The sequence below is a fragment of the Alexandromys fortis genome, unplaced genomic scaffold (genome assembly GCF_014885135.2).
Source record: "Alexandromys fortis isolate MF-2015 unplaced genomic scaffold, M_Fortis_MF-2015_v1.1 scaffold_4, whole genome shotgun sequence".
Lineage (NCBI taxonomy): Eukaryota > Metazoa > Chordata > Mammalia > Rodentia > Cricetidae > Alexandromys > Alexandromys fortis.
The window spans coordinates 28,798,864-28,825,827 of NW_026067944.1; the positions used below are offsets into that span (position 1 = coordinate 28,798,864).

General features: G+C 35.4%; 1 protein-coding gene across 10 annotated transcripts in view; it reads left to right on the forward strand.

The window, feature by feature from the left end:
• The window catches only part of Zbtb20 (zinc finger and BTB domain containing 20), a 752,057-nt gene that overhangs the window by 72,280 nt on the left and 652,813 nt on the right, over positions 1–26,964 (forward strand). The window contains exon 1 of one of the 10 annotated variants that reach the window (XM_050148758.1): positions 22,410–22,465. The exons of the other annotated variants lie outside the window; for them this stretch is intronic. The gene's annotated coding sequence lies outside the window, so the exon portion shown is untranslated. Of the gene's footprint in view, positions 1–22,409; positions 22,466–26,964 lie in introns of those variants that run through there. 10 annotated transcript variants of the gene reach the window in all.

The window sequence follows — 26,964 nt, forward strand, 5'->3', positions numbered from 1 at the left end:
GCCATTCTGACAGGTGTAAGATGGTATCTTAAAGTTGTCTTGATTTGCATTTCCCTGATCGCTAAGGAAGTTGAGCATGACCTTAGGTGTCTTTTGGCCATTTGAACTTCTTCTGTTGAGAGATCTCTGTTCAACTCAGTGCCCCATTTTATAATTGGGTTGATTAGCCTTTTACGGTCTAGTTTCTTGAGTTCTTTATATATTTTGGAGATCAGACCTTTGTCAGTTGAGGGGTTGGTGAAGATCTTCTCCCAGTCAGTGGGTTGCCTTTCTGTCTTAGCGACAGTGTCCTTTGCTTTACAGAAGCTTCTCAGTCTCAGGAGGTCCCATTTATTCGATGAGGCCCTTACTGTCTGTGCTGCTGGGGTTATACGTAGGAAGTGGTCTCCTGTGCCCACGTGTTCTAGAGTACTTCCCACTTTCTCTTCAATCAGGTTCAGTGTGTTTGGACTGATATTGAGGTCTTTCACCCACTTGGACTTGAGTTTTGTGCATGGTGATAGATATGGGTCTATTTTCATTCTTCTACAGATTGACATCCAGTTTTGCCAGCACAATTTGTTGAAGATGCTCTCTTTTTTCCATTGTATACTTTTAGCTCCTTTATCGAAAATCAGGTGTTCATATGTTTGTGGGTTAAAGTCAGGGTCTTCTATTCGATTCCATTGGTCGACTTCTCTGTTTTTATGCCAATACCAAGCTGTTTTCAATACTGTAGCTCTGTAATAGAGTTTGAAGTCAGGGATGGTAATGCCTCCAGACGTTCCTTTATTGTATAAGATTGTTTTGGCTATCCTGGGTTTTTTGTTTTTCCATATAAAGTTGATTATTGTCTTCTCCAGATCTGTGAAGAATTTTGATGGGATTTTGATGGGGATTGCATTGAATCTATAGATTGCTTTTGGTAGAATTGCCATTTTTACTATGTTGATCCTCCCAATCCAAGAGCAAGGGAGGTCCTTCCATTTTCTGGTGTCCTCCTCTATTTCTTTCTTCAAAGACTTGAAGTTCTTGTCAAATAGATCTTTCACTTCCTTGGTCAGGGTTACCCCAAGATATTTTATGCTCTTTGTGGCTATCGTGAAAGGTGATGCTTCTGTGATTTCCCTCTCTGTTTCCTTATCCTTAGTGTATAGGAAGGCAACTGATTTTTTGGAGTTGATCTTGTATCCAGCCACGCTACTAAAGGTGTTTATCAGCTGTAGGAGTTCTTTGGTAGAATTTTTGGGGTCGCTTATGTATACTATCATGTCATCTGCAAATAACGAAAGCTTAACTTCTTCCTTTCCAATACGAATCCCCTTGATCCCCTTATGTTGTCTTATTACTATTGCTAGAACTTCAAGCACTATATTGAAGAGGTATGGATAGAGTGGACATCCTTGTCTTGTTCCTGATTTTAGTGGGATGGCTTTGAGTTTTTCTCCATTTAATTTAATGTTAGCTGTCGGTTTGCTGTAGATAGCTTTTATTATATTTAGGTATGACCCTTGTATCCCTATTCTCTCCAAGACCTTTATCATAAAAGGGTGTTGAATTTTGTTGAATGCTTTTTTAGCATCTGTTTCTTTATTTTAAAGAGGGATATGCTATAGAGATTTGCATTGGTATGGATCTTGGTTTATTGATAAAAATTTAAGGTCAATTTTGTTATACTGTTTAAATGTATTTCTAATCTTGATTAAGGTATTGTGTTTGTGCAATTCATTTAAAAATATAATGTATAACTAAGAAATATAGGCCAATAGATATTCATCTATACTAGTCAAGCTTGTAGTCATGTTAGGTTTTCTAGATGTATAGAGATATATTTCAGTTAGATAGGTATTCTTCAAATCTTTCAGTGGCCTTCAGAATATGGCATTTAAAATGTTTAAAAACTTAAGACTTTTTATGACAATGAGACAATGATCCTGGCAGCATCAAGCTACTTCAAGAGGAAGATGAGCATTGAAAAGTTTTCTTATGGAGTTGGTTAGCAATTTTGTCAGGAAGCTGGTCTTGCCTGGACTGCTTAATGAACTGGACATATAGAACCTGCAGAGAAATGACTGCTGAACTTGCCTAAAGGTGAGATGATCCTTCAGGGTTCCTGCTTCATGAAAGAGTCTGCAAGACATTCTGCAGGATATAGAAGAAAGTGACTGACAAAGTGCCAATATAAGTGAAACTGTCTTTGAAATTTCCTGCTTCATGAAAAAGTCTGTTGAATACTATATGGGCCTGTAGACTGAAGATGGATGCTCCAGTGTTACAGAAGAAGGGTGACTGTCCAGGCAGTGAGATGTCTCTGTCAATTCTAGCGTTTTGGAAGTTGCTTACAATGCATTTTCTGTTTACTTAGGTAATATCATATCCTTCTGGAGTCTTTGATGAAATTGAAAAATTTAGTTATTTCGTTTTCTTAGTTATGATAAAAGATAAAGTAGATATAAATATTATAACTAATTCTTGCTTGAAAACTGTTTTGTTATATATAATTTTACTATGTTAAAGTTAAAGCCTTCCATTTTGTTTAAACAGAAAAGGGGAAATGGTGTGGGAGGTCTTTCTGTCTATGTGTTGCTTTTATTGGTTAATGAATAATGAACTTCTTTGAGCCTTTAGCACGAAAGAACAGAACTAGGTGGGAAAAGTTAGGCTGTATGCTGGGAGAAAAAGGGCAGAGTCAGAGAGAAGCCATGGAACTTTACCTCGTAAGCCACAGCCACGTGACGACACACAGATTAATGGAGATGGGTTAAATTAATATGTAAGAGTTAGCCAATAAGAAGTTAGAGCTAATGGGCCAAGCAGTGTTCTTATTAATACAGTTTCTGTGTGATTATTTTGGGTCTAACCTAGCTAGGCAGCTTGGAACCAACAAGCTCCCTCCAACAAGTGTTTCCTTGTGTGAGGCTTCCACTGAAAATAACAAACAGCAACAGATAATAGATAATGTCAAGTCCTTTGCTCACAACATTCAGCAGAAACTAGCTGGATAAGTTTAGGCAATCAGCTGGATTTCCTTTCTTTCTATGTTCAAGCTTCCTTTTCAGCTTCTCCTTCTCACTTTGGTGCTTTTAATGATGGAATTAACAATAGGGACATCTGTCTGAAATGGCTCACCTTCTAGCTGTTTTCAAGGACACGGGTTTTTCACTTGGCCTGTTTTGTTGTTTTCTTGTCACAGGGTGCAAGTCCCCTGACAGTGGTTTTGGAGGGCACTTTGTGAGAAATATGCTTGGGTCTAAAGTTGGCTGTAGGGAATTAGTCCCATTCCATTTCCTGAACCAGCTTCTTACTGAGTTCAAGCAACACATGGCAGTTCCAAGGCAGCTGCAGATTACAAAGATGAATGTAAGAAATCTGTATTGATCTTCCATTTACTTTGCTTCTGAGGTTTCTTTAAGTTTGTACTGACATAAAATAAACCCAAACTGGAAATCGCCATGTCTTTATTATAGTATAATTTAAGTAGGAAGAGTAATTTAAAATTCCATAGAATGCCAAAAATTAGTGATAGCCATTTGTCTTATTACAAGGTTGATAAATGGGCATAAAATTTTATATTTTAATTTTATAAAAATGAAAATATTAACATTATTTTTAGACTACTTGTAGTGTTCCTGGGTATATAGGAATAAAAAAAAAATTACCTAGTTTGGTTGTTTGAATTAAAATGGTCCCCATAAGCCCATAGGGAGGAGCACTCTTAGGAGGTGTAGCCTTGTTGGAATAGGTGTGACTTTGTTGGAGGAAGTCTTTAACTAGGAGTAGGCTTTGAAGTCTCAGATGCTCAAGTCAGGCCCAATATCTCATCCTGTTTCTGTTATCTGCTGATCTGGAAGTAGAACTCAAAGCTACTTCATCAGCACAATGTCTGCCTGCATGCCACCTAATAAGATTTTATTAATATACCTAATAAGAGTTTTGTTTTTAGTATGTGAAAATTATTGAGATCCAAAGCATCCAGAATAATACCTGGCTTTTAGAAAAGTTAGTTGTCATCAGTCATCATTATCATCAGTTACTGAGACCATCTACTTTAATATATACATTGATGTTACAGACATAGTATTCTTGTTCATTGATTCCTGTTATTGAACCACTTCAGCAACAAGACACAACTAGTTCTGCTTGGGTTATCAGTGAAGCTTAACTGTTTTCTATAACCCATCCATTTCCCTCCCTGTACAGTAGCTATGTACTCAGTCTACCTATTTGTTGAGTCTGATATTTTGTGGAAGACTCCTTCCTTTTTCATATGAAATTACTTTGCCCAATATGATATGCAGAACTCCTTACTAAGTACTTATAATGTAAAATATTATAGCTATAAACGAATAATATCACAAAATTTTAGTTTTCATACTTAATATTTTTGTATTATATTACTCTCTTTCTTTTGATTTCTTTTGTTTGGAAGAAAAGAATAGAAAAAATTGTAATTGCTGCCTAATAGAGAAAATCCATGGTTAATAGAAACCCAGTATCTTTATGTGCATAAGTGTTTTATTTGTATGTATGTATATTTACTGCACATGTGTCTGGTACCATCTGAGGCCAGAAGATTGTGCCAGGTCCCTTGGAACTGAAGTCTGTAGGAAATTACGTGGGTGCTGGGCACTGACAGAACATCTTTAGCGCCCCTATAGATTTTTTAGTTAAATTTTTCGCTGATTTTTAGTTCAATAAAATGATTAATATATAATCATAGGAGACCAAAGTGAAGAAATACAAAACAGAGGCCTTCAAGTATTTTATGTGTGACATACTAAGATGGCAGAAATGAGGTGTGATCCACTAATGATTTTTAATTAAGAAAATGCTTTTGTTATTTCTATTGAGACATATTTCATAAATTGATAATGGAAGAGGGATAAAAAGAGATGAGACTAGAATCTATGAGTAAGAAGACAGAAATTACCAAGTTAGACATGATGAGAACTTAAACTAAAACCATGACTCTTAGGGCCTTTAAGACCTTGTTGGAAGGTAGAGTGGATAAGATTGGGCACTGTTGGTTGGAAGAGCAGGAATGGGATGCTACACAGGAAAGGGAAAGCTTAAGATGGTTTATCCAAGTGTTAATTAACTTACTGAAGTGGTGCTATTTAAAAAGACCATTTTAAAATAAGCTATAGGCCAGCCATAGGTCATGGAGAAGGGGTATGTTGTATATGTGTGTAACGTATATAATTTAGCTGTATTTCAAATATAAATTTACTTTGAGAAAACATCATTTGACCCAGGGATTTATGAGACTGAAACTTAGGGTGTGTGCCATGCTAAAACAGTTGACTTGAGTTTCCTGGGAGAGTGTGGATTAGCAATTTTTGTTAAAAAAAGATGGTCAAAATCAGATATTTCTTCTTGGTGTCATTCTTTCCAAGATTTTTTAGTGGAAGATTTCTTCTGTTTTGTTTTCTAAAAGTTAGGATGGTGAATATAAACATTTTATTTAAACTTAGCCTCCTAATCTTGCACAAGTAGTTACTTTAAGGGCTTATTTAGATGAGGTTCAGTATAATGCAGCAAAATAAAATTCCAGGTATTCAAGTTGATATTTAAATAACTGCACAGATCACATATCCTGAGGATTTTCATTTTCTCATTTCTAAAATATGCACATCTGAGCTTGAGAGGTGACTTAGCTGTTAGAAGCTACAACTATAACCACAAATGCCAAATATTCACATTAGATAATTTCAGAAGATTTTTTTACATTCAAAGTTTTGATTTAACACCTTATCAATAGTTTAATTATATCTGTTGAATTAACTTTTTCAGAAATGTTTTCAGAAGTTTTCTAGGTAAACTTAGTGATTAAGCAATTATTTCTCTGTATTCCTTCATAGTAAGGGACTCAACGTCTAAATAATAAAAGAAAACTGTCATCATAAGAAAGTGGAAACAACATACGAAAAAGATAGAAGATTTGGAAAATATAAAAGAAATTAATACAGTGAGAAAGCTGAATGACTGGAGGGTATTGTATCAGTTAGAAGCAAGCAGGTTCCCATTCTAGAACTGAAGAATTGTAAGCACTGTGTCTCATGAGTAGCAGGAGCTGAAAAAAATTGTAATTAATAATATAACATGGCAAATACATGAAACATAATAGGATAATATAGGAAAGGATAATGAATGAGCATTTAAAATATACTTAAAGAATACTTGACTTTTTGAAAATGGAGTGAAAATTTTAGTAGTAGATTATAGAGAAGAAAAGATGAAGTCAGAAAAACAATCCATCAAGCTGAAAATGTGACTAAGATTTCTAGACAACAGAGCCGAGAGAATGATAGCAAATCATCAGAAAATAACATGATGGAAGTTTTTGATAAGAAACTATGTGATTTCTACTTTGAAAATGTCTACTGAATATCCATAAAATATGAAGTAAATAACCGCAAAAGTATATCACAGGAAACTTTAGAATGTCATCAGTGAGTAGATAGCAGAAGCTTGTAGAGAAAATGATAAAATCGTACATAATCTTAAAAATAAGAATGTTATCTGACATCTGAATGAGATCAATCAAAGCTCAAAATCATGCCTTTAAAATTGTGACAAAATTACGTTTAACATGTAACTGTATGCCCAGTCAAACTTCTCATCAAAGCTAAGGGTAAAAAGATATTTTAGGTACATGATCTACCACATATAAGAAATATATATGTTTTGTTTCTAAGAAATAATTTCAGGATATGCTATAAGGGATAAATGAGGAGAAAAGAATAATATAGGATTTTGGAACTTAAAAAATGAGATAAAATGGTAAAGTGAGGTTTTTGAATACCCAGCATTAAGTTGCTTTTAAGAATATGGTATTTATTTGAATTGGAAGATGGAAAACTCCAGGAAAGTTTGTCCTCATAAGTCAGATTTGAATAGAATTCTTCATATTTAAGAATATGAACTATTAAAAGATGTTTATGTAGAGCTTGGGAATGGGGGTCAAGTTACAGTATTAACTGTGGGAAAGAGGAATTGATACTCAGGTAGAAAAGCTTTCAAAATGGACTGCTGTTGTAAGAGGCCACTTGTTCTTTCCCTGACGCACAGACTCCTAAAGTAACCACACAGAAACTGTATTAATTAAATCGCTGTGTAGCCAAATACCTAAGTGTATTGCTAGTTAGCTCTTACATCTAGAATTAACCCATCTCAATTATTTTATATTTTACCACGAGGTTCGTGGCCTACCAGCAAGGTTTCAGCATGTCTGTCTCTGGCAGTGGCTCTATGGCTTCTCTCATTCTGCCTTCCTTCTTCTAGCATTCAGTTTAGTTTTCCCCACCTAACTCTATTCTTTTGCCCCATCCCAGGCCAAGATAGTTTCTTTATTAACCAGTGATATTCACAGAAGACAAAGGGGAATCCCACATCAGACTACTTGACTAAATATTGAGAAGATCGTAGGAAAGGAAGAATGAAAGGAAGGCATTTGTTCATTTTCCTTGACAGGATATTAATATTTATATTATGTTGAAATTTTATAAATCTAGATAGCATGCAGTATAAACATGATTGTAAGAGTCAGGGAGTTAGGGACTTTGCTGTAAGATTGTTTCCTAACAATACCAAAAACTTAGCTGTAAAATGTCACAAACATGACAACTCAAATATGAGTTGAACGACAAAAACACCAACAAAACATACGGGCTGCATGGGGAAAACCCTATACAGCCTGATATTCAAACAACTCTAGGTAACTGTGAGGCTGGGAGCAGAAGAGGTGATCCTCCCCAGGCAAGATCACACAAATTGGTTGTCCAGTGCCAAATGGTCAGCCCTGAAAACATTTATGACCATACAAATGCATACATGTGTGCATTAACAATTAGCAAGAAAAGAATCAGATTTGAGGAAAGTATGGAGGGTTATAAGGAAGAGTTTAGAGATAGGAAAGAAAAGGGAAAAAATATTGTAATTAAAAATACAATCTCAATGATAACAGCAAAAAAAGAGATAAATACTACAATGAATTTGGCACCTTCTGAAAAGTTGGGTTATGCAATATTTTTGATTGTTCATTTTTTTTTTTGAAGTTTCACTTTGTATCCAGGTTGACCTGGATTTTTTCCATGTATAGACCAGGCTAACCTCACACTAAGAGATCTATCTGCCTCTGCCTCATGAGTTCTGGTGTTAAGGGAGTATGCAATCATGGTAGGCTTGGAACTTTTTTATATAAATTATGTGATATTAAATAATAAGCTTTGTAAATGTGTTATTGCTTTGAAAACACCGAAGAAAGGAAAAAAAAATGAAATTTCAAGCAAAATAGGGCCAGGAGGTGAGTGAGAGGGCATGGGAGGAGAAAAGAAGGGTAATGATGTAATTGCATTATAATTTCAAGGAAATAAAACTATTAAGAGTGCCTCATCTTTAAAATTTATTTATTTACATTCTTCTTCTTCTTCTTCTTCATCATCATCATCATCATCATCATCATCATCATCATCATTATTATTATTATTATTAATCTTTCGCAGGTTGGGAGAGGGTGCCCATGACTGTGGAAGACAAAGGATAGCTGTTGCAAGTCAATTTTCTTTTTCATCCTATGGGTCTGGAGACTTGAACTTAGGTAGTTAAGCTTGGGCTCAAACATGTTTACTCACTCAGCCATCTTCTGCCATTCATTCAACCTAAGATTCGTGCATGCTGAGTATTGGCAATTTGTGCCCATTATATATTACATGTTAAAATCGTAATCTCCAGTGTGGTAGTATTTGGACAGTGAGCCTTTTGGTGGTAATTAGGTCATGAATATGGGACTCCTGTGCTGGGTTGAGTACTCTAATGGAAGAGTATACTCCTTTTGTCTTTGCATTCTCTATCATGTGAGGAAACAGCTAGAAGGTGAGCATATGCAAACCAGGAAAGGGCAGCCAGGACAATCCTACTGTGCTGGTGTTCTGATAGTAGTCTCTCAGTTTTGGAACTCTGAGAAATGAATTGCTGCTTACCACTCAGCCAGATAGAAGGCTAACTCAATGAAGCATGTATGAGTGTGTGTATATTTATCTGGAGCAATAGATTTATTTGCTGGCATTGCTGAAATGTTGGCATTCTGTATTGTGAGTCATATTATTTGTTAGAGGTTCCTCTTATGCAGGTGAGGTATATAGCCTTAAGTGAAAACCTATATAGAGGAATCTAAGAATTATTGCTACAATTTTCGGATGTTAAGCTGTGTTCTAAACAAAGTTATTAACTCATGAATGTACAAGGTGAAATATAAAAGACAGAATCCTTAATCTTATTTGATAGATCAGTGCATTTATTAAATGAAGAACAGCTTCCTCACATTCTGATTAGTATTTAAATAATTAATACTATTTTTACACATCAGCACTCACATGTTTAGTGCACAAATTATCATGGAATGCTTTTATCTGTTCACTGGATCATTACCTATTCATCTATGGAACTATAAGGCACTTTTGTTGTGGCTTACAACATGTGGAGTTATGCAATTCTGTGCATGCAGTTAAGAATTTACATTATCCTTCAGTAATCAGAAGCATGCTTTGCCAAAAATCCAGTATGAGTGTGCTCAAACTATCAAGTGCCTTTTGAAGATTTTATATAAGAACTCCACAATAAAATCTCAACAAACAAACAAACAAAAAGCCCATAGCAGGTTTGATAGACAAAAGTATTTGACATCTTCAAGCCTTCTTGAGAATTTTTAGAACTTTCGAGAGGGAAAGGCAGAGAACAAGGTTTAAAAGGAGGGGGTAGAGCCCTTTCCTTTCTTTTAAACCAAGGACATTTGGTATTGAGAGGAAAAGGGGAAGAGGAGAAATGAAGACAGGATAAGATTTGTCTCAAAGATTTATTTTTGTAGTTGATTGCAGCTTATAAAGGTTTTCATTGATGGAGAAGAGTAGGGAGAATTGTAAGTTTCAATGCCGAGGCTTTGAAGAGTTGCCCTGTTGTTGCAGCTGCTTGGGCAAGCTCACTCAAACATCAATGGTGCATTGTGGCAGTTCGTTTTGCTTCCCTGTTTCTGATGGACATTCTCCAGGCAATGAAGGGCGAAAGGGCTGGCAATGCTAGTAACCAGCATAATAGAAGTCGTTGGACCAGTTTTGAGTATGTGTATAAGCAGAACACTTGATGATAGATTATCTATGGCCATTGTGCACTGGTGTTCAGAAAGCACTTTCTGGCAAATTAGTTCAGGCAGGCATAGTATGCTATCTTCTTGTAGTATGGAAGGTATATTATTTAGTGTTTGCCCAGTGGTCAACAGAAAGAAACAATGGAGGTAGCTTAAAGAAAAAAATAGACTATATTTAGGACCTCCAAAATATTTCCCTTATAAAATAAAAATTACAATATTAATTTCTGCTGTTCATAGTCTCATTTTTAAAAGAATAACCATATAGAAGATAATAAGCTATATTAAAATATTCCATTGTTTTCTTCCTTAAATCAATTTTTTGCAAAATTTTAATTTATGATTTGATTTGTCCTTTTATTAACATGAACTTTCAAATCAGATTTGAGAATTCACTTGCTGCTTGATAGGTAGAGCAGTTACCCAGGATTTTTGCCTGTCCTAAGGAGGTAATACAGAGAAGACAAAAATGAGACTTTTTTTTTTTTTTTTTTTTTGGTTTTTCGAGACAGGGCTTCTCTGTGGCCTTGGAGCCTGTCCTGGAACTAGCTCTGTAGACCAGGCTGGTCTCGAACTCACAGAGATCCGCCTGCCTCTGCCTCCCGAGTGCTGGGATTAAATGCGTGCGCCACCATCGCCCGGCTTACTGTATGAGTTTTTAAAGCATTGCTTCTATATATTTTTACTTGATCTTTGATGATCCTGAAAACAAGGAAGAATGTTTTTTTTTTTTCAACTTATAGTTGAGGAAATAGACCTAGAAAAGCCAGCAATTAGTTTTGAGCTGTAGATGAAGGAATTCACTTTATTTGATCATTATCTATTCCTTAGGAAAATGTTATTACCTCCATTTTTACATGCTTCAGCTGAAATTAAATATTTGAAATACTGCCCTTTTCCACCAACGCTCATGGAATCCAGAACTGAGAACTGTTGCTCCAAAGCCTTTTCTTTTCTTTTCTTTTCTTTTCTTTTCTTTTCTTTTCTTTTCTTTTCTTTTCTTTTCTTTTCTTTTTACTGAATGTTATAATTTTGAAATATGGAGAATTGAAAAGTATAACATGATTCATACAGACCAAATGTGTAAATTCTTAAAGATAAAGAATTCTACAACTTGCAGGGTGCACTCCATCTCCTTTAATATTCTGAACTGAGGTAATGAATGTGTAATTAGCACCATGTAGAAACCAAGATACATCATTATTTCACCAAGATCAAGTCATGTCATGCTTCTAATACTGTTCATTTTCTGATAAAGTTATCTAGATTATTAGATAACAAAATGTTGTATATGTGCTATAGTCATATAAGGATTTGGCCAAATAATGATAATATATTTAGATAGATTTATGATTTATTTCAATAATTTCACATAAGTAGCTTTTAAATTTTATTTTCTGAGTCACATATCTGTTAATGTCTCACCAAATACAAAGGTATTCATATCCACTGTGAGATGTTCTTTTACCTTTTTTGAGATTATAATATAATTACAATGCTTCTCCCTTCCCTTTTCTTCTTCCAGGCCTTCCCATATGCCCCTCCCCACTCTCCTTAGGCAACTGAGAAAAGCCAGTTTCAGAGAGGTGGAACTTGCCAGGGTAGAAAACGCCAATTGGTTATCCAGTGCAATTGATCAGCTCTGAAAACACACACATAAGTAACATTATACTGATTAAGCAAGTTTATCGTTTAGGAATGTGTGTGTGTGTGTGTGTGTGTGTGTGTGTGTGTGTGTGCATGCACGTGAATAACAGTACACAAGAGGGGCCATGTATTTAGAGTTCTTTTAATAGAGAATGAAGCATCCGAATTTTCCTTGATTACTACCAGTTGGTAAAGAAACAAGAAAAAGATTTGAATATTAAGTGGCAAATATATTATTAAACATGCTCTCATCTTGGATCTAGAGGAAACATACCATTTGCAGAGATGACCTCTTAATTGGATCTTGATCAAACAGGATCTTCTTATAGAAAAAGAGGAAAGGATCACAAGTAGTATTATTATTAGCTCACATTCACTGAGTATTGTCTTTGTTACTTTTCATGTATTTACGACTGAAATACGTACAATGATTAGTGAAGGAAGAAAGGTTTATTCTGGCTCTCAGCCTTAGACTCTTCAGTCCATGATTAATTGGCCTCACGTATTTGGACAGAACATCTCAAGGCAGTGGGAATGCATGCCAGCAAAGAAATAGGAAGTGACTAGGGACCATAATAACCATTGCATTCATGTCCCCAAATGACCCACTTCTTCCAGCTAAGTCTGCCTCTTGATGTTTCCACTACTTTCCAAAAGACCACCATCAGATGAAGTCTAAGACACATAGGCCAGTGGGGGATGTGTAAGAGTCAAATCATAGCATGTTGCCCAAGGACTCAAAGGTTCATGGCCATCTCAAAATGAAAACTATGTTTAGTTCACGTCTAATGGTCCTCTTAACATTACACCATCCAAATATCCAAGTCTGTTTTGAGACTTTAGGTGAACTCTTAGATACAAACTTTATCAAAATACTAAATAAGTTCTACTCTTCTAATGAATATGGCATAGCAAACATTGTTGTTCTGAAAGAGAGGAGAGGGGCACAGTAAACATTGAGGCTCTGAAGAAGATTGGACATGGAAACACACCCAGGATCAAAGCAAATGCAAACCAAGAAAAGCATGAAATTCTATATGGGTTTTCAGTTTGCAGAATATATGTATTCTCTCCATAGTCAATTTCATTTGTTGCTTGCAACTTTTCTCACCAGGTATTTCATATTTCTGACATCTCTACCACCTGGGGTTCCCATTGCAGCTTAGGTGTACACTTGCACTTTACATCTTATGCTCAGGGATTACCTACACAGATGTTGACCCTGGCATGCATTCCTCAAGGTCATCCTCTGAAATCTTGGCAGAAATCTCCGTGACTCCATAACTCTTGTATTGTGCATGTCTGCAAAATTAACATCACATGGATAATACCAAGGTTTTCCATCAGTTTGAAAAGTAGTCAGATCGCTCTGAGACATGGCTGAAGAAGGGAAATCTGATGAGACAACATCCTAGGCAGTCCTGTGCTGCTGAGAAACCTTGATGGTATCTCAGAAAGACCACCCCATTTTAATAAAACCCAACAAATTCATCAAAATTTTGAACACAAGAACAGAAAGTTTATACTTCAGGGACTGATACCAAACTAAAATTTATAATGCATTAAAAGCTGAAATATCTAACTTTTAAACAGAAGCAAAACGACCAATAAAAGTAGGCCTAAAAAGAAAGATAATGGAATTGGAATAGAAACATTTTGTAACAGCTTTTATAATATACCAAAAGATTTAAAGGAAAACATGATTGTAGTGAAGAGAAATGAGTGATATAAAATAGGACCAACTGGACTTTTTATAACTGAAGATATAATTGAAGTAAATTGTATTTCATTGTGAGAATAGGATATTGGATGTTTAGAAAAGATTGATAATTATGAAGACACAGCAACAGAAAATGTCCACTCGCAAACACACTGAAAAACGAGATTCAGAAAAAAACCCACGGGATATGTAAAGTCTCAGGGATGTCTGCAATACCATGAAGCAGTTTATAACACCTAAAAATGAATACAGAGAAAAGGTGAAAAAATATTTAAACAAATAATGATGCCAACTGAATTTGAAAGCTACAAGGATGTTAACTATAGCTATTCTAAAAGCAATGGAAATCACATTAAGATAGGTTATACTGAAACTGCTGACAACCACCAAGAAGTGGGTATGGGAGCATAGGTCTGTAATCCTGGCACTGGGTAGGTGGACATAGACAGATCCTGGAGCTTGCTGGTGAGCCAGTCTAACTGCATCAGTGAGTTCCAGGGAAAGTGAGACAACATACCTTAAAAAACAAGGTGGAGGGGGAAAGAGATTGTTAAAAGCAATTGCTGTTCTTGCAGAGGACCTAAATTCTGTTCCTAGCCCCCACATGACACACAGCTATCTCTAACTTTATTTCCAGGGTATCCAAATCTTTTCTGGCCTCAGAGGGCACCAGACACTTAGGTGATACACAAATATACATGCTTGTGAACTTTCATCCACTGAAAATGAAAATTAATCTTTAAAAAATGAGGTGGAGAAAATTGAGGAAGCTATATGATATTCTTTTTCTGGTGCATCCCCCACATCTGTACAAACATGAGCACATAACACATACAGAGAGGGACCGAGGAGAGGGAGAAAAAATCTCAAAAGGTTATAGAGATAATAAATATTTGGCATAATTACATGGGGAAATAATTATCAAAAATATTTTGTCAGAAACCATACAAACTAGAAAACATTGCAATGGTGTTCAAAGAAAAAAAAACAAGATACAATTTTAAAACATTTCTTTTTGAAGACAAAGTCACTCACATCTATGTCCTACAAGTGTTAAAAGAATTATGGTGAGAGTAAGAAAAATGACTCCAGATGAAATGGAAATTTTTAATTTGTAACAACAGAAACAAGTATCAGCAATGGTAAATACATAGATAAGTATATTTTTTCTTTTGAAAGTTTAAAGATACAGTCAAGGGGGCTGGAGAGATGGCTCAGTGGTTAAGAGCATTGCTTGCTCTTCCAAAGGTCCTGAGTTCAATTCCCGGCAACCACATGGTGGCTCACAGCCATCTGTAATGAGGTCTGGTGCCCTCTTCTGGCCTGCAGACATACACACAGTCAGAATATTGTATACATAACAAATAAATAAATAAATATTTAAAAAAAAGATACAGTCAAATGTTAGTGGCAGCATATACACACAGCTCTCTCACACACACATATACATACACTCACACCAAAGTATATGGTGTTTGTTATGGATTATGTAATAACACAAGTACAGAGATTGATGAATGTTTCCTGTTTTTCTAGTATCTATAAACTTATTTGCTTAAATTGTTGATTATATCTGAAGGACATAAAGTCTTAGAAATGCAACATTATTGTGGCACCTTCAGGAATAGTTGTAGTAGTAATGAAATCTATAGAAGACATTCTGGGAGATACAGTTTTGTTTGTTTTTAAGATTTGTATACATCACAGTGTCAAATCAGCCAATTTTCAACTATACAACTAATTGTTTCTTGGTAATGATAACCTTAAATATTACTTCTGTATTGATAAATAATACATATTGTTACTTTTCACTTCAACTTATGAATTCTTGGAGTAAAATAGAACATTGTACTTGACTCATAGGTTTGGCTTTGAATATAATTAGATAACTGCAGACCTCTGAGCTGATTCTCATAATCTCTCTGAGCCTAACTCCTTGCTTATAGTATCAAGAAATTGGTTTAGAAGCTCCCAGACACACTACGATTTTGACTTTTGAGCTTGAGTAGCAAAATTTGAGCAATAAATTATACTGTATGGCTTTTGGAAATTTCAGCCCTTCCTTGGAAGACAAATGAGAAAGAACTACCATGTCCAAGCTGAGGTAGTGCCTGTGACTGGTCTTTGTGAGCAGGCAGTGCTTAGCGTCCTTGACATTGTGAGAGATACTGTCCTTCACAGCTACTTTCCCAAATTAGTTTCTTAAGGTTGACTCATAGGATTTTTTTGTGCTGCATATTTGAAAAGTGCTGTGTATGTAAATTCCTCACATGTTAAAATTCTAAATATTTAATTTACTAAGCAAATATTGACCAGTGAGAGGCAATAGGTTGTTGTTCTGCCTACAGAGTAAAGAAATCATTTAAACAATGTAACATGAAAGCCCAATTTAATTAGAATTGGAATTATTGATAGTTTATAGGAAAATACATGGCTTGCAGAATGGGGACAAACTAACCTCAAATTGAACCAAATGAAGTTGCAACCTACACTAATACTGAAACATTCCTGTAGCTTGTTTTAATTCTTTTGATCTTTCACTTTGTATTATCATATTTTGTCTCATAGAAGTTTGATTCAGAATTTAAGAAAATAAATTGGTTTACAGGGCATTGAGATAAACAGGAAAATTTCTACTCAGCTTTTAATATGAAAAATTTAAACTGTAGAATGAGTAATAAAGGTTAGATGAAAATGTAGACTACCATAACATTAAGTTTATATAGGTATATGTAGTTGACACAAACAGATTTATATACAACCAGTAAAAGTGAAATATATCTCTAACTATTTAGTCATGCTTTCACTGTTTGACATAAAGGGGCCATTCATGCAGAGCAATGACAGCTAGCTACTTTCAGCCCTGTGTAGCACGATTAATAAATACCCAGAGACAGATATTGGGGTTCAATGTGTGTTTCTTTGAGACTAAATGGCTGCAGGACCAGGCGGGACAGCAACTTCCATCTACAGCCCTGTTTCCCTCTTAGGGTGTGAACATTTTTGCCATTCTGAATGGTTTCTAATATTTGATAATAGCTTAGAAAATGTAACATACAACCTCAAGTCAGTTGAACTACATTTTGTGATATATAAATGAAATTAAAATGAGGCCAAATGAATCAACATATATCAAATAGTTACAGGGATTAAAGAACAGAAAATCTATATTAGGTGTGCACAGAGTTTACGTCCATAGTTCATAATGTGTCAATACCTTTTGAAGAGATAGAGAAATAATTTAGAACAGTATTTCACCTGTTTGAATTTCAGTGAAAACAACATAGAATCTGTTTCATGCTTACTTGTCTGCACTAATAATGTTTAGTTCAGGGGAAATATTGGAAAGGGAACTAAAGAGACCCATATGAGACCCAAGGTTGAAGTTGCAGAATTTAGCTTGACTTTAACTGTCAATTTGACTATTGAGAAAGAAAGAGAGATTTCTTGACTGCAGAGATTTTTAAAAAATAATTGAAAATGAATTAATGAATTACAGTTTTTATCGGTAGGAATCAGGTTTATTTAAATACCAAGTATTTTTAGTGCCATTTGATGGACTTTGAATAATTTAGTCTAAGGAAATTTTTACTTTTTATTCTTCTAAATTTTCTCTTTAGTTGTATGTAAAAAAAAATTAGTATACTTCAAATTTATACTAAAGTGCCAAATGACATAATTTTTTGAGTTTTTTTGCTTTTTTAAAATTTTTTATGGCTTTATAAATAATACCATTCAAAATTTCCACTTCTTCCCCCCTCCTCCCATTTACCTCCCGCTCTTCCACAGGCCTGCCCCCTCTCCCTCCAGTCCTAAGAGAGGGCAGGGTAACCTGCCCTGTGGGAAGTCCAAGGCCCTCCCATCTACATCCAGGCCTAGGAAGGTGTGCATCCAAACAGAACAGGATCCCAAAAAGCCAGTACATGCAGTAGAATCAAATCCCAGAGCCATTATCATTGGCTTCTCAGTCAGCCCCCATTGTCAGCCACATTCAGAGTCCGGTTTGATCCCATGCTCATTCAGTCCCAGTCCAGCTGGCTTTGGTGAGCTCCTGTTAGATCAGGCACACTGTCTCAGTGGGTGGACCAACCCCTAAGGGTCCTGACTTTCTTGCTCATCTCTCTCCTTCTGTTCTTCAACTGGACTTTGGAAGTTCATTCCTGTGCTCCTATGTGGGTCTCTGTCTCTATCTCCATGTGTGGCCGGATGAAGGTTCTATGGTGATATGTAAGATATTCATCAGTGTGGCTTTGGGAGAAGGCCAGTTCTGGCACCCTCTCCTCTGCTGCCCACAGACCTAGCTGGAAAAATCTCCTTGGACACCTGGGAACCCCTCTAGAGCAAATAAAGACTCTTGCCAACCCTAAAATGGCTCCCTTAGTTAAGGTATCTTCTTCCCTGCTCCCATACCTGCTCTTCCTTTATCTACCATCCCACTTCCCCAAGCTCTCCCCAATCCTCCCCTTCTCCGTTCTCTCTCCCTCACTCCCCTTCCCTCCACTCCACCCTCACCCCCATGCTCCCAACTTTTGTCCAGCGATCTTGTCTGCTTCCAATTTCCAGGAGGATCTATATATGTTTTTCTTTGGGTTCACCCTATTATTTAGCTTCTCTAGGATCGCGAACTATTGGCTCAGTGTCCTTTGTTTATGGCTAGAATCCACTAATGAATGAGTATATGTACCATATTCATCTTTTGGGGTCTGGGTTACCTCACTCAGGATAGTGTTTTCTATTTCCATCCGTTTGCATGCAAAATTCAAGATGTCGTTCTTTTTTACTGCTGAGTAGTACTCTAATGTATGTATGTGCCACACTTTCTTTATCCATTATTCCATTGAGGGGCATCTAGGTTGTTTCCAGGTTCTGGCTATTATACATACTGCTGCTATGAACATAGTTGGACAAATGCTTTTGTAGTATGATTGGACATCTCTTGGGTATATTCCCAAGAGTGGTATTGCTGGATCTTGAGGTAGGTTGACTCCCAATTTTCTGAGAAACTGCCATACTGATATCCAAAGTGGCTGCACATGTTTGCATTCCCACAAGCAATGAATGAGTGTTCGCATTACCCCACATCCTCTCCAGCATAGGTTATCATTGGTGTTTGTGATGTTAGCCATTCTGACAGGTGTAAGATGGTATCTCAAAGTTGATTTGATTTGCATTTCCCTGATCGCTAAGGAAGTTGAACATGACCTTAAGTATCTTTTGGCCATTTGAACTTCTGCTGTTGAGAATTCTCTGTTCCATTCAGAACCCCCCCATTTTTATTGGGTTATTTAATTTAATGTCTAGTTTCTTGAGTTCTTTATATATTTTGGAAATCAGACCTTTGTCTGATGTGGGGTTGGTGAAGATCTTCTCCCATTCAGTAGGATGCCTTTTTCTCTTAATGACTGTGTTCTTTGCATTACAGAAGCTTCTCCGTTTCAGGAGGTCCCATTTATTCATTGTTGCTCATATTGTGTGTACTACTGGGCTTACATGTAGGAAGTGGTCTCCTGTGCCCATGTATTGCAGGCCACTTCCCATTTTCTCTTCTACCGGGTTCAGTGTGGTCGGATTTATATTGAGGTCTTTAATCCATTTATGCTTGAGTTTTGTGCATGGTGATGGATATGGACTGGCGAGATTGCTCAGCCGTTAAAGCCTAGGCTCACAATCAAAAATTCTTTGAGTTTTTAAGTTTGATATTTTGTTGCTTTGTCTGGGACAATCAATGGTATGAAAAAACTCTGGCAGAATTCTTCCTAATGGATAAGTAGATTATTTTTTCACTTTAAAACCATTTAGGAAGAATGATAAACTTCTGTGTGTAGTTAGTTCTGAATGATTCTGATCTGTTGACTGCCTGGTTTTTAGTGCATTGTATAATATTGCAATCTCGGTGCTTTTGACTGAGAAACATCAGGCCTATCAAATGCAGGTTAAGTTTCATCAGTTAAAGTTACCTTTGCAAAAAGTGGAAAAGAACTTGCTGAAATTTGTATCAAAGGAGAGACACAGTGTAAGTCACATTGTAAGGCATATTGACAGTGATAGAGAGAATACTTTTATTAACCAATTTAGGAGAACAGACCATCCTTGTGATATTAATTTAACAGCATTAATATCTATCTCAGGAGTCAGCTAACAGTTGTTGCTAGCTCACACAGTTACTTAAAACAGAAAGTCATAATCATAATCTTGGATCTCACTAATATTAATTTATGGTCCCTAAATTCTTACCTATAACATTTCAACTTGAAAACATCACCTCCTCAGTAGAATCCTAGGCATATGCTATATTCAGTCTTTCCTTGTGTGCTATCAAAAGTTTCTTATTTCCCCTTCTGATGTTCATAATATTATTGCTGTGTAGATAACGTATTCTCACTAGGACTAATTTTAAGGCTTCTGTCTTGTCTCTTTTCTTTGTCAGTGATTCCCCCAAATAAAAAAAATTTCAGTTCCTTTTTTATCAATTAGTATTTGAATACCTTAATACTGTCTTCAAATATCATTTTTTTTGTTTTTGTTATATTGATTATATTGAGCTCTACATTTTTCTCTGCCCTCTCCTTTCTTTTCCCCTTCCCTTCAACCATCCCCCAAGGTCCCCATGCTCCCAATTTACTTAGAAGATGATGTCTTTTTATACTTCCCATGTAGATTATATTCATGTATGTCTCTCTTAGGGCCCTCATTGTTGCCATTGTTGTCTAGGTTCTCTGTGATTTTTAGGCTTTTTTTTTTTTTTGCTTTATGTCTAAAATCCACTTATGAGTGAGTACATGTGATATTTGTCTTTCTGGGTCTGGGTTACCTTAGTCAATATGATGTTTTCTAGATCCATCCATTTGCCTCCAAATTTCAAGATGTTGTTGTTTTTTCTGCTGTGTAATACTCCATTGTGTAAATGTATCCTGTTTTCCTTATCCTTTCTTCGGTTGAGGGTCATTTAGGTTGTTTCCAGGTTCTGGCTATGACAGACAATGCTGCTATGAACATAGTTGAGCACATGTCCTTGTAGTACGATTGAACATCCTTTGGGTATATATTCAAAAGTGGTATTGCTGGGTGTTGAGGAAGATTTTTTCCTAATTTTCTTAGAAATTGCCATACTGATATCCAAAGGGGCTGTACCAATTTGCACTCCTACCAGCAATGCATGAGTGTCCTCTTTACCCCACAACCTCTCTAGCATAAGTTGTCATCAGTATTTTTGATCTTGGCCATTCTTATAGCTGTAATATGGACTATCAGAGTTGGTCATATGTCTGACTTCATAGATGATAAGATCATTATAATATCAAAATATTGGACACCCCTACATGGTGACACATAAGAAAATATGTTGCTTTCAGGGTTAACCAGAGAAAATGTTAAAGAGACTATAGAAAAAAGACACCTTGTCTAAAAGTGCAAAGATTATAAAAATCTCATAGGTGAATTAATTCTCAGATGATTGGGCAAGGCTGGTTTATGTCTCTTGACAGTTCACCATGTCTAGTGAAAATATATGCTTTATATGAAGGATGAAGATGTAGAGGTAAACTAGGACATGCTTGGATCAGTGTAAATCCTTTGTAAGAGGAAAATCTTTAATAAATACTCTTTTGTACTTCATCTAAAAACATCATGGTTTTAAGACAAATGTTAAAGAAATGCTTATTTAAATGTAAATAAAAATTCAAAAATAGTTACATCTTTATAACCAGGCACAAATTATTGGTTTCTCTTCCTATGTGTATGAAAGAAAGACAGATGGATGACCTTTTGGAGTAGTCCTTACATAAACTTCGTGAGAATTGCAATTGTGGTTTTGATTCATTTTGTGAAGCTTATGGTTGCTTTGAAATGTACACAGTAATAATCACCTCAACATTTGTTTTAATTCTTCCAAGATTATTTATCTTACCTGAAATGACAGACACTTCTGTTGGGATATTATTATGAGTATCATAATTTATCAATATAAGTCATATGAACCCAAGATTCTGACTTTAGCATAAGTTTTTATCCATTATAATTAGGCAAATATTGAGATCACAAAGTGGGATATTGCAAAGGCTTTTGTAGAAATTTTTCCATTTTGGAAAAACCATCACAAGATAAAAAGCTATGATGTCTCTCTGTGAGCTTTTGTGTACATAATCATGTCTATATGTATATATACATGTGAGCATGTGTATCAAAATCTATTTCAAAAGAAACCAGAATTCATATTTTATATAGAAGTTTGTATCAAACCTTTGTGATTACTAGTTTTGTTTGTTGCCAAGTCAAGATGATAATATCTCTGGGATCAAATAATTGACACAATTTCAACTCACTGTGCTTAGAGCAAACCTCGCAGCATTTAAATTATAATAATGATTGTTGTGTCGAATAAATTTTAGCAACTTTGGGATACAGCTTCAGATTCTTTGCGTTTCTATGCATTTCTTTCAAATTTTTGGAAATTTCAACCATACCTGCAAATAGACTTTAATAATTATAAAAATATCATACGCTGTACTTTTGAGAACATTTTAAAAGTAAGTTTTGCAACATTTATAGAGTAAGAAAATAAAGGAGAGGCAGAGAAATGTCCTTCTTTGTAAGTTTGTCCATCATGCAAGACTGTAAAAGACCCATAGAGGCAGAAATACCCAGTGCTAGAAAAAAGAACCTCCTTTCATGTGTCATTCGTGGGTTGGGAAGACTAAGTATTTCAACGTTATATAAATATAGTACTAGAAAAATAAAGTGAAGAAAGCTGATAGAACAGAAGAACTTAATTTACATAAATTTCGTAAATGTAAGCTTCATTTTTCTTTTTCTTTTTCTGTTTTTTTTTTGTTTGTTTTTTGTTTTTGTTTTTGTTTTTGTTTTCAAGACAGGGTTTCTTCCTGTAGACCAGACTGTCCTGGAAGTTGCTGTCTTGACCATTCTGGAGTCCAGTCCACAGAGATCTGCCTGCCTCTGCCTCGCAAATGCTGGGATTAAAGGTGTGTGCCACCATTACCTGGCCATTTTTATTAATTCCAATTTAAACTTTCCTTAGGCTTTTTTCTTTTGTAGTATGCTTAAAGGGTTTGGGAAATAAGTGTTGAGGAATTGGAAGGGTGGAGAGAGCAACGGTGTGTGCTACAAAAGGAGACTATAGGAGAGGGAGAGTGCAGGGAGGACATGGGGTGAGAGAGAAGTGGGAAAGAAAAACCACAGAAAAAACTCAATATGAAAACACCATGGTGAAAACTAATGCTTTGTCTGAATAAGAAGCAAAGAGAGTGTGGTAGTAGGATGCCCACGTGTGCATGGCTGTTACCAGGTAGAGATTTATGTAAGCATTTGCAGTCTAAAGTGCACATCCATGCTTGAATTTCCTGTAGTATAGTGAACATTTTAGGTGGAAATGTCCGACATTAAGCCTTCTGTTTTACACAGCTTTGCTCTTTGAACTGTTTCTGCCCAGATCCTTTTCCTGTGGCAGCCAAGGCATCTGACACCCAGGAGGCACACTGCTGTAGAGGTAGACTGTGCATCTCAGGTCTATTACCCGAGAGAGACAATGAGTCTGCTCATGGCTGATACTTTTCTGATAATGTATCAGAGTGAAGTCTTTGGAATAAGCATTGTTTTCATTCACATAAGAAGGGGATTGTTTATTATGTAACCCGATTGTTACTTCCGGAAATTCCTTGACTGTGAAGGCAGTTTTCTTAATAGTAAAGCTCTGTGTTGCATCATGTGTCCTGGTAGTTCCGTGCTCTGTCCATTATAGCAGTGTTTCACTCATTAGTTTCTATGGTCTTGTCAACTGTGGATCTGCGACCTTTGTAGTTTTGCAGAAAAAAGACAATGAAATAAATGTTCCATTCTTACAGCATTAAATTATATTTTCACCAACTTCCACTCTTGAAATTCACACAGAAATTTACACAGATTTATCTTAAATAATAATGAGCTAACAGCATATAATATGTATATCCTGGCTAATTCTTTTTATATAACTTACAGATCATATAAGTTGTTATACTTGTCATTTTTCATTGTTATATTTTTTTTTACTCAATTCAAAAAATCTTATCAATAGAAAAATTAAATTCATTTAGTATAAAAATGTTTATGAAATTCTTTAATACCAAAGTATTGCTAGTATAAACAGTGCACGCTGTTGTGGAGCAATAAATGCACGTTCAGTATTGTCCTGGAGGAGGTGAGTTACAGGTGTGAGGATTTTATACACACTTTGGGAAGTGCTAGCAGGAAGCTCAATGATGATTTCCAGAAGCCCATTCCAGCTTTGTTATTACTATGTTGTTTTTCCTTAGTCCTTGTCAAATAATCAAAGGAAGCTATTGAAGCTCTTCTGGCCTATTTTTATGGTTTCTGGTATGAAATAGATTACTTTTGTTGCTAAAGGTGAAAGATCAGATCTACAAAGGCTTTCTTCAGAGTTACTCTCCTTATAGCAAAACTAACTAGCTACAAGTAATGCTTAGAATTGCTTTGAAACCAGGATACCAAGCTCAGGGTTATGAAGATGTGTTCAGAGAGGAAGCAAAAGAAATGACTGAGATTTTATTTATCACACCATCTGGTATATCACCTAATGTGTATGCTGGTTACTCTTATATTGTAATTGGAGATGTTTAGTGAGCTCCTGCAAATGACATAGCCTTGTTTTTTATGACTAAAAACCTCTCCAATCTGCCCACCTATCATAGTATACATTTCATTTGTGACCATCATAATGTAAGATTGCTATTAAGAGTGACCTAAGTCAACTCTGCTTTTTATATAAATACTTCTGGGCTCCTGAGAAGGTGAAACACCATCCAGGAACAGGCTTTATATTAAGGGGTTATATTCACATCATCCCTCTAGTGGTTTCAACTCATTACCTTAGCATATTTCCTAAAAACACACAGTGAGTCTAGCTTCAAAGTTTCATATATTTGCAAGTTTTACCAGTTTTTCACCCAAATCCATAATCAGTCAGCTTGTAACTCCCTTGGCTGCTCTGTCCTATCCTGTGTGTTGTAATTCTAGTTTTGTACTTTCTTTCTTAGAATATTATCATATTTCTGGGTCATTATGTATCACTATATTGACCATGTCATCTGACAGCTGTAGATTAGAGTGAAACTCATCTCCCTCATCTTGATGACTGTTATTTTGAGTGTGAAGTTCTAGACTAATCTGCTCTTCCCATCCTGTTTCACACAGTTGACTCATACTGACCTCATTGTAGATGCTGTTTTTTTCTGTGCCCAGATAAAGTAACAGATCACTGAGATACTATCTGGTCATCATGTCAGAAAAGTGGTTAGTAGCGTCTAGAGAGGGAGAGAGCAACGTTTTAAATTAAAAGGATGAACAATTGTTGAATTAGATATAAACAATCCATTTTCTAGAAGATGGTGAAAATATAATAAACTGTTTTAAGCTTTTAGATACTGACTCTCATATTGTAGCAATATTATTCAAATGTTATTTGTATACTCTTTGAAGCTACAATATAATTAAATTAAAAAACAAGAATTGAGAGTTTCATATATGTTTTGATCATATTCACATCTTCCTCCAGCTTTCCATAGACCCATCCTGCTTCCCTATCAACCCATCTTTGTGTCCTTAATTTTTAACACCCATCAAGACCAATTTGTGCTCTTCAGATGTTTTTGAATGTGCAGTCTTCCATTGGAATGTGACACAATTATCAGGGACTACATGCATAGAGAAAATGTCATTTCCTACCCCCCCTCCCCCGCGGCTAACCATGCTGATAGCTTCTTGACCAAGGCTAGGCTTCCCAAGTCAACTCATATCTCCAAGCTGGAATTTGGTCTGTGTTGGCTTTGCACAGGATTTGTGCACTTAAATTTTAATGTTTTCTGTAAATTTTGTATATTGATAATAATAGATTATTCAAACATATTTTTGAAATGTATGTTTTACATTTACTGACAAACTCATTTCAATAAAACACATTTTTGGATTTAAACTATAATAAAAATGCAAGGTAAACATGACTTATAATGCAAAATATATATTAAAGAAAACTTTACTGGAATGAGCTTAGTCCTTTAAACAAGTAATATTTGTTGCTTTTATTTCTAATTTGGATATTTAGTAATTGAATAAATACATGTAATGATTTATTAATATGATTGTGTTTCTGTTTATTTATATTCCCTTTAACTATATAAATTGTATATGGCCAAGTATGTTGTCCTCTTGTGTAGTTCTTTTACAATGTTTTATAGTGTTATTCACACAAGGTACAAGTTTTGTTATTGAAAGTTGTTAATTGGTTTATGGGCACCTTCAGAGTAAAGGGATTTTAGTATTTGCTTTGTTCTTACCAAATGTATTGTTGATTGCTAGGTACTAGTTAAACCACATTAACACTTATATAGACTTCCCTTGTAGGTCCTTGACCCTGTTACATTTATAATTACACATCGGTTTGAGATTCAAAGTTTAATTCTGAAACTCTGTTTTATTAAGATACATATGACTGTTTGGTAATTTGTGTATGTGGAGAAAGTGGGAGCATCTGTGTGAAACTTCATTTTAAATAGTTTTCTACAGGTAACGCAACCAAGTCCATTATTTAATTACATTTTCACCATTTTTGGCTATTTATTTATGAAGGTAGAATTTTGTATATTAAAACCAAAAATAATGTATATCTTGATGTGGATATATTTATTTAAAAACAACACTCAAAATAAGATTAAAATGAATACATAACGACATATGGTTTATACTGTTTAGTTTTTAATTTCCCCTAATCATCACCTACTGATTATTCAGTCTGCACCCCAGATTGATTCGTCAATTTCTGTGCAAAACTCTTAGCTGTCTACAGCTGTGTGGACATGCTTAAGATTACTGTCGCCTCAACTACTCTTGTAACCGTGCTTTTGACTGTTAACGTGTCTGAAAGACTTATTACCTGGCTTATATTCCTTGATTTTGAAGTTAGATCTTGAGTTCCACAATTATTTTGCCACTTCTTCAGTGCTTAGGATTTTGTTCATTGTTCTTAATCTCTTGTTTGCTTCTAAAAAGGTTGTTAGGTGAAGTGATGGTGATATTTTTATAAGCTGCTTCTCTTCAACAAGAACTCAGTAAATAGTAATTACAGCTTGCATTATTGTTAACTGTATTTCAGTGCATTGCTTTTTTCATCTGTTCCTTGACAGGTTTTCTGACCATAGCCTTTGTATATCTCTGCTGATGGAGCTGAATCTTAGTTTGGAATGCTTTCTGCTAATCTTGAGGATTGTTTTGAGTGTACTTGGTGTCTACTTATAATGACTTCATAGAGAGGTATAGGGGTCTTGCTGAGAATATTTCTGTGTCAGGGGAAATATATAAAAATATATTTCTTTGAAGTTCAATCATTACCACAGTGAAAACTCATAATGCTTTTCTACCAGTTTCATTTTAACTGTAAAAATTTACACATAACAAAATTTACCATACTATTTTT